Source organism: Glossina fuscipes, unplaced genomic scaffold (genome assembly GCF_014805625.2).
Source record: "Glossina fuscipes isolate IAEA_lab_2018 unplaced genomic scaffold, Yale_Gfus_2 121, whole genome shotgun sequence".
NCBI classification, from domain to species: domain Eukaryota; kingdom Metazoa; phylum Arthropoda; class Insecta; order Diptera; family Glossinidae; genus Glossina; species Glossina fuscipes.
Window position 1 is genome coordinate 898,037 of NW_023998464.1, and position 9,661 is coordinate 907,697.

The 9,661-nt window shown below is 34.7% G+C and overlaps 1 non-coding gene across 1 annotated transcript; it reads right to left on the minus strand.

The window, feature by feature from the left end:
* Window positions 1-661: 661 nt before the first annotated feature.
* Trnac-gca lies at window positions 662-733 on the minus strand. Its single transcript has one exon. It is a non-coding gene; the product is annotated as a tRNA-Cys (tRNA).
* Window positions 734-9,661: the final 8,928 nt, after the last annotated feature.

Here is a 9,661-nt window from a genome sequence, read left to right on the forward strand (position 1 = left end):
CGCGTCTATTGAAAAATACTTAATAGGAATTCAGTGCAGCGGTTTATGTTACTTTCTTGTAGAATCACCAGAGCTGTACAAATGAAGATCGAACGTTAAAATTTCCCAATTGACTGAAAAGAGAAATCTAAAAAATGAGTGCGATTTGTCAGTAGCTGACAGTGGACAAAAATATAAAAATATTTTCTTATTTTTGTCAATAAATGACGATCCCGGTGCGATCCGATCCCATTCGATTGTCAAATAATACCGGATCACGGCTATTGAAAGCCGCAAACAACATAAATCTTCTTCACCATGATCGCTACTGGGAAGCTACGGTTACAAACTACGACAGCAGAACAACTTCCATGTCATTGCAAGCCTTTATGTTGCAAAAAGGTTTTCATCACAAATATGCACACAGAATTCTATTGGCAAGATGCTGTAGGGTGTTTAATGGTGGCCTTGTCCTTGTTTCTATTTGTTTTCTTTGTGTCTACATTTTTATTTCTATCAAATTTTTACTATCATGTTGTTTCATGTTGTTCTTCCTTATCGTATACGTATAAAATAAACCTCAACAAATCCATATTGAGATTCTCATTAAGGAAGAAAATTTAAAACAATAATTTCAAACTTCATTCACAAAAAAAAGTATATTAAGAAATAAAAAAAAACAAGGGGACACCCGGGTTTGAACCGGGGACCTCTCGATCTGCAGTCGAATGCTCTACCACTGAGCTATATCCCCTCTTAATCTATGAAGCGCTTTTTACTTATATCAACTTGGAATATTTATAAATTAAAACGCATTGAATAGAAAGCATTAGAAAAATAAAATATTTGTGTTCATACATTACAATAAGTAATAAAATGATGGGGAAATATATCACTTGAACTCATATTGCGTCAAGGAAAAAGTTCCTGTCATTTGTCAGCAAAATCTGATAACTGCGTATTTACTAAATACGCATTATTTTGATCGATAACTTTTAGTGTTTTTCTGGCAAAAATGTCATCACTGGAGAATTGTGGAGAGAACGATTTAAGTGGTTCTCGAATGTGGCGTAATTCGTGCTCTCAGATAGAGGCAATAAATGCTGCCAGCCTATCCCCTCAACATATGTCCGGCCGTTAAAGATGTGTCTGAACAGGCATTCTCATAATGCACTACGACGCTTTGCTGACTGGTCAATTCTGACGTCCATATCTCAAATGCGCTTCAATTGCCATAATTGTTAACAGTGGGGAGAGGAATTAGAGTTTGGAGTGCTAATCTTCCACATAAAAGAAGAGTGCCTCATTTACAAGCCATTACAGCGGAAGGCAAGTAAAAAGCCACAACATCGAGCAAAGCCAACTAAGAAATATTTCACACCACTTCACTCAATGCAATGTTTTATTTATTTTCCTAATTGTTTCCATGTAAAGCCATCATTTTCAAGGAAGTCCTTAGTTCATTTCATCTATTCCACTCCAATTCATATGCAAGGTGTTATGCTATTTTTAGAGTTTATGCATTTGCAGGGCTGATTAACTACTACTAGCAATATTAATTTATTTAGCGCGCGAGAAAAATATGTCATTGTAAACCAAAATTATCAACTCTTATCAACGCCTTGATTTGAACCGTTTTTCACTGAAAACAAAAAAGAAATACTTTTAACATATGACCAACGATCATGTTAAAATTTCGAATTTTTGCCACGTTGTCACGTTGTTTCGAATTGCTTGTAGGCAAGCAGAAAGAGGGAAGTAGATGAGATTGATTTGGTTACCATGAAATAATTTTTCTTAAAAATTACATTTGAGATTTGATCACTAAAAAATAAATAAAAATTATGATTTAAAAGAACAGGTTTATTTGAAAAACAATGTTTAATGTTCGTTCGGTTGTTATGTTAATATTTTAATTGACTAAATGCTTATAAAACCATTTCACTAAAAACCGATCTATCTTAGAACATATGCCCTAATCACGGCTTTTATTATTTAACCATTTGTTTTTTTATAATGTTTTCGATTCTTTACAAACAAACAGATAAGTTCTAGAATCTACGCACTCTAATCTGTATTTTCAGTAACATTCCTTATTGCTACACCAACGATTAATAAACACATATGCATATATGCTTTCATGTTTTCCAATAATCCGTATGACAGAAAAGATTTGCAAACAATTGTTTGCAACTGTCGCATGTTCTCAAAGCAAATCAATTATCAATAATTTTGACTGCACCAGCTTTTCGAATTCGTATAGTCAGCTATTAATAAAAAGCCATTTTCAATAGACATAAAATTATTAGTAACAAATTTCTAGTCGAGACATAAACATTTACATTGGCGTTGCAAATAAATAATTAAACATAATTATTGATACGTTGAGTTACTTAGAACGAAAAAAAAAATGAAAATCTTTCTTGTACTGATGGTTTTGGTCACTGTGAAACCACAAGGTGAAAAAGGATATAAATTGATAACATTATTTCCTTGAAGATTTTCCTATTATAAGTAAATGCTTCGAGAAAATTTAAAATATATCAACGAGGACTCAAACTAATCGTTTAGTTGGATAATTTAGAAATTACGTCATCTTGTTATCCACAAGCAAAGATCATTTCGAAGATCCAGTAGTAGACGAATTTAACTTTCACTCACGCTGTCACTATGTGCACGTTGCTTAGAATTCAAAAAGTTTACACTGCAACGAACTCTTCAACGAACATTTATAAAAAAAAAAGGAGCAATCCGTGGAATTAAATCTAAATCATATGAGCGCAAGCTTGTGCATTTTGAAGAAAAGGGAGTTCTGACAACACGCCGCGGTCAAGCAAGTCCCTTTAGACCTTTTATAGAACATAAACAATACAGTAGCCATAAGGAATTTCCACGTACGTCGTCTTTCCGCTAAATCTCCGCACCTATTTTTTTGAATTTTGAAAACTTATCCAAATCTGCTTATATGGTATAAATATGTTTTTGAAAATTAAGCTTCAATTAAATTTCTATAAAGAATATTGAAAAAATCCCCTTCTTTGTTTGAAAAACAGAGGTGGTTTTAATGTATTGTATGCACTACGCGTGCATGCCTTGGTCCACATTCATCAACAATTAATTTACTAAAAGCTGTTAAATTTTCGCATAATTTGAATTTGCTTGCTTCATATTTGCGATGGTGTGCGTTTGTTACTGATAAAGAATGTAAATATACATTCTGTAGAGTATTTCTGGGAGCGGTATATGCTTTAACAAAACCCCCTTAATAGGTTTATCCTTTGCTTCACATACCAACTTGAGTACAAGAAGTCCAGGGGGTTTTTGGGAATATGTTTATCATCGTCAGATGGACAAACATTGCTGGTTCGATAAAGAATTTGTTACTTCTAATGTATGTATAAATTCTTTAAGTGCCTTTCCAAAAATTTCAAACGTTTTCATAACAGTGATCAATAAAGAAAAGAATAAGATAAAACGGACGAATTCAAAAGCTGTTTCTTTCGCTTTTTAGAATAATTCGAAGGACTCACAGTATTTCTTTGAGGAACGGGCGAACGATCTAATAGAAAGTTGTAATAAAATTGACTTAAGGACATAAGATTGACAGCCTCTTTTGCATGTAAACAAAGCAAGATATATTTGAAAGACGCACACACACACACACACAAACGCACATACACACAGCAGTCTCGCACCGCCCTAACGGGTGACCGTTAAAGGTTTTCCACCACAAAAAAAAAAAAAAAAAAAAAAATACACACACAGGCACACCTGCACACATTTTCATCGTGTATATAAAGTTTAATGATTGATATTAATATAAATTTTACTTATTTTATATAAATTTTGTTAAAGTTGATGCAATTTATTGTTACGATTGCATTTATGATAATTGTCAAAATCTTGATCATACTAAAATCGTATTCTGCGGCCCTGAGGACGTAGAATATCCTATAAATGACGCAACAATCGAGGCAACAATAACCACTTCTACCGCAGCTACCACAATTGCAATCACGCTACCGAAAATTATATCTACAAACAATATGACAAAAATAACAACTAACGACGTAGTCCCACCAACAGAAAATCCTCCTACCAACGATTTAAAATATCAATTGTATCGCAAGAAAAGATCAGAAAATGCTGCCGATAAACATGAAGCGTTTAATGTTCAATATGCTTGTTATTCCGTAGAGTACGAAAGTAATAAAAAGTATTCTGTGATTGAAATAGAATCAGGTGAACCTAAAAATAAAAATAACTTAAAATTGTATTCTACTTTCTAGGCCAAAATAGCCAGTACGCGGAAACTTCTGTTCAAAAAGGTTGTGTATCCATACAGCCGGACGAGGATGACTGTGTTGCAGTTAAAGCGCAAATGGACATTACTATCTCTGATGAACTTGTTGAAACTTGCACTGTCTGCCATACGACCAAGTGCAACTCCTCCACAAGACTAGAGCTTTCCTTAACATCACTAGCTTGTTTATTAGTTTTGCAATATTTTCTATAAATCCAGCGCGTTTCGCAAATCTCAATAAAAGTAAACACACTTTTGATGAAAGTGATTTATTTAAAGAAAATAAATTGTTAAACGCTGTATTTATTCACAAAACGACTCTAAACTCGAAAGAAAAAGGTGATGAATACCAATGAATAAATATGAGATATTAAAATGACACATCAGAATAAAAATATCCTCTTATAACTTCTGCTTATGAATAAAATCACACGCATGTGTAGCGTGGGTTTGTTACCTGCAAGTGTATTACATAAAATATATTTATGTGCAAGTGTACATATCTTATGTATTTATTCGCTTTACTATATCATAATCAATAGTATCTGGCCTGGACAGCCAACTTTTCCTTGTCATCATTCAAGGTGTTAACAAGTGTTTTTAATTTATAAAGACAATCACATAAAATCGCTACCCATTGTTAATGTAATGTAATCAAACCATGTTATTGAAGGGAAACTTATCATATGTCGCTTTAGTATTAACCTATTTTTATGTAATTTTCCCAACTTAGGCAACAGCTCGTCAGTATAACAATCATATCTAGAGACGAAACTTTTTGGTTTATACCCTTTGTCTGTTTCGATTTTAGGCAATAGTTATCAATGCAACCCCTACAGATCCAGATTGTATTGAAAACGTTACAAATATCAAAGCAAAATACGTCTTCGCGGCACTGATAAAGGATGTTTTACAAAGTTGAAAGTGTACATTTAGATAGTAAGGGTAAAACTTGCTTTCATTTATGAATTCCTCTGTTCACAAGTATGCATATTTGTCACGTTTAACTTTAAAACCAAAAAAAAAGATTCCAAAAGCAGACGAGCTCTATGTGAAAGTGAAATTGAAAAGTCCAAGTAGTAACTAAGCCATCAAGTATTGCATTAATTACTTACTAGCAACGAAATATAGTCGAACAACAATGCACACTACTTCGGCATAAAATTCAGCAAAAATGAAAACAGTTATCTATCCGTATGGGGTTTCCGATTTAAGTAAAAATCGCGTGACATTGCGCGATAAGTACGATAATATTTGATGAGTGTGGCTATCTGGAGCGTTCATCTTTCCCTCGGCCGGCAAAAGACCAACTCGCAGTGAAGTTCGCAGTACTTTACTACGTCTTCGCTAGAATCTCATTCAGTCAAATCATTCGAGTGTTCCACCCTTCTCTACAATAAACGTTAGCGGTTCCTCTATCGTTGACTTACTTGGTAATATTAAAGTTACAAATAAGCCGGAAGCCAACCTCGGTTCACCTATGCTGTAGTGGCAAGAGTATCTCGTCCCAGTGGTGCTATTCAGTTCACTCCATCTACATTGCCAAAGAGTATTAACGAAAACCACAAACCCGCCTCTCCCTTTAGCTGTTCTGGTGTGTCTGTGGGTCACCGTGCTGGGCAAGTCACATAAGCTGCACATACCAGTGTAGTCACTGACTCTATTGTCTCACCATCTCAAAATTCTCTATCCGAGAATCCTATCGTTCCTAGCACGGATGACGTCTCCTTGACGGCATTATCCTTTAGAAAGCTAATATTCGTGTCAAGACTGTCGCCCGCAACCTCTGACGATAATATAAATAATTATATTGCTACAAGAGTCCCATCCGTCATTTTGAAGGTTGTTAGCATTTTCATATTGGTTCCATCTCAACATAGAGCTATCTCGTCCTTTAAGGTTCTGGTTCCGACTAAAAACATCGAAATTTTGTTAAAATTTTGACCAGTTGGATTTTTAACTAAGGAATTCATTCCTCGGGATCGGCCCCGAACAGTAGTTCCTCCACCCTCAGAAAACTAAATGTTTCTTCAGGCCCAATAACTTTCGTTTGCCAAAATGTTAGAGGCTCAAACTCAAAAATTCGCTCTAATTTCCTAAATTCAATGAGCACGGAGTTTTCTTGTTTTACCTTCACTGAAAGTTGGTTCATTTCTGATTTCCATTCGTCGGAACTTTTTCGCAATTCTTTTCAGGTTTTCAGAAAGGATCGATTGAATCGCACTAGTGGTGATGTTTTAATTGCCGTATCTCGTGCAGTCCCGTCCTGTTCATTCCAATTTCCTACCCCTCCTGACGTAGAATTTATTGGCATTGCGGCGAAAATTGCCGGTAAACAGTTATATGTAATTTGCTCCTATGTGTGTTTATCTCTATTTTTAATAAACGCGCTGCCTTCAATTGCGATGTGGCCGAAAAGTCTAAATCTATTGATATAATTATAGGGTTGGAGAAATTCAAATTGCCACAAGTCGCGGTCCTCACTTCAACATCTGATGCAGCTATTGTATTTTTCAAGGAGTTGTTTGATCGTGATTTACTTCAATACAACCGTATTCCTAATTGTAGTGGCAGGCTGCTAGATCTTTTCTTTGCCAATTTTCCGAAGATAGCGGTAAACCGCTGTCCGCCTTTTAGTTTATCTGGGGATCCGTATCCACCAAATCCACCAAATTTGCATTTTCTTTCTTTACAGGCACGGTGGTCCGTTGAACCCCTCTAACGTGCCAAATACGACTTCCCCAAATAAACATTACAATTTTAATAAAACCAATATGTTACAGCTTAAGTCTCATCTTTTACATATTGTACTCGATTTTTCTGTTGGGTATATTAAAAACTTGATTGTCATCGTTCTGTATTGTATTAAATCTAGCTGTTTGTGCACCCGTTCCCAGGGCGAAGCAAGTGCCCGCCATGGTTTAACCCGGAAATTGAGTATTATAAAAATAGGAAAAACAAACTTTTCAAAAAATTTATGAAAAGTATTCGATAACTAACTCGGTCTCGGGTCCTAACTGGCTCATCTAAAATATAATTGTGCGCCTGAACATGATGGGACTTCATCATGTATACTCAAATCGTGCTCTGACGAGCCATAAGATGTTCTTTTAATGATTTTTAAGTAGTCCATGAAATCAGTCGTTTTCTCTTTGTGTGGGAAGTGTAGTTTCCTTCTGCTTCACAAATGTGAAAATAGACATCACGCTGGGTACTATATAGGCATCGCCAAGCTGAGTGTCTTAACTAACTTAACTTGTTTGCGCGAATTGTTATTCAACATTTAGCTTTTGCTAGCAAATTTTACATTTCTCCATTCCAGCATGGCGTTCGAAACGTAAGATCCACTGTTACGAAATTCTTCTTGCCATCTTTTAATGTCTCTTTTTAATGGGTCCCGCACCCATAACCGAATTTCACTTTTACTCACGCTCTCATTCTGTGCATGTCGCTTAAGGTTTAGAAAGTTTGCGAGAAGTTTTCGACAATTTCGAAAACGGGTATATATCGAAAACACATATTAAATAGTCCGTAGAATTAATCCCAAATTATAAGAGCCCAATGATACGGATTTCGAAAGCAAGGTAAAGGGATGTAAAGATGGTCGTGGTTTAACAGAGTTTAAGTCTTTTGTGGAACACATATATCACAAAAACCCGAAAAAATTTGCGAAAATTCTTCCCAAATATATCTTTAAACTATGAACACATGGATAAATCCTTTTTATATTGTGCATTCCTCAAATGGAGGCATATTGTCTGTCTAAAAATGGGTTATCATGAATATGGTAGACACCACGACCTGATGGTTTAATTTCTTCTTAATAATATCGGCGATAAGGGCATCAAATAAAAGAACTTGGAGAGTAAAATGCAAAATGCACAGAGCTCGGTATGCGGGATTCGGCCCCTGCCGAATATAACATTCTTGTCTTTATTTTCCACGAAACTCGATATGAGCAATATGTAAAATACTCGTACGTGTAAAAAAGCACTCTCGAAACATTTCATTATATACTACTCCGTTAATTGTAAGAAAAAAAAAAACATTGTCCGTTAGAAGAAAAACTTCTTAGAATAATTTAAAGGACTATCATAACAATTTTGAAGAACGAAAGGACGGTTTAATAGACGCTCATAAGTAAACGGACTTAAAAGCATAAAATTGACTACCGTTTTTGCAGGTGAACAAAACAGAATACATTTGAAATACACGCACACTTACACACATTTTCAGCATAGAAAAAAAGTGTTATGATATTAATATTTTTAATATTTCGTTTAATACATTCGCGAACCTCGACGCTAGAGCGTTCATTTTCATTGTGATGCAAAAAGGATGCAAGCGGACGTTATAGCATTCAAATTTTAATGCCAATGATTTCTCACTTAACTTTTTATTATCGTATGTCTTTTTTAATTATTATTATAGTTCTCGAAGTATTGATGAAATGATTCTTTAAGTTTTTCCACATTACGTTATTTTTTATGTGTGCATTTGCAAATTTACGTAAAATACTTTTAAATTCGTAAATTTCTGTACACTGGAAAGAGAGCAGATTATTTCATTACCTCTATTTTTCTCTTGTTAGCTCTTATACGAGCGCTATTGCATTCACCTCAGTTGAAAAATTTGAACGCCATTGCCGTCGATGCGATAGCGTTCATTGTATGCAACGATCCGATTACTCTTACAAAATGCGTTTCATCAGATATTGGCTATCGCAATTAGTTTTAAAATAAATTGACTGTCATTTTTTGCACCTCATTGAAGTTTTTACTGTCCGTAGATATCACAACAACCGAGGCAAGAACGATCACTTCTACTGTAGCAAATAACAACTAACAAACCTACTCCCAATAACATAGAATCCTCCCACCAATGTCAAAATGTCAATTGTATCGTAAGAAAAGATTAGAAATTATGCCGATTCAAATGAAGCGTTTAATGTTAAATATGTTTGTTAGTTCGTAGAATAGAAAGCGTTCTGATTGAGCGAAAGCGAAGCGAAGCCAAAGATAAAAAGAAATTAAAATTACATTTTACACTCTAGACCAAAATACTCATACCGCAGAAAGAGTTCAGAAAGAATGGGTATCCATGCAGCCAGGCGAGGCTGATTATGTTGCTGTTAAAGTCCAAATGGGCATTACTATCTATGATGAAGTTGTAGAAAATTGCACTGTCTACCATACGACCAAGTGCAATACCTCTACTCTAGACTAGAGGTTTCTTTAACATCATTGGTTTGTTTAATAACTTTGCAATATATTCTACAAATCCAAATGTTTATATAAAAATAAAAAATTGATACAAATACAGTATAAATGTGTAAAATGATATCAGTGATAAAGAGTTTTATTTTTATCTTATCAGGGC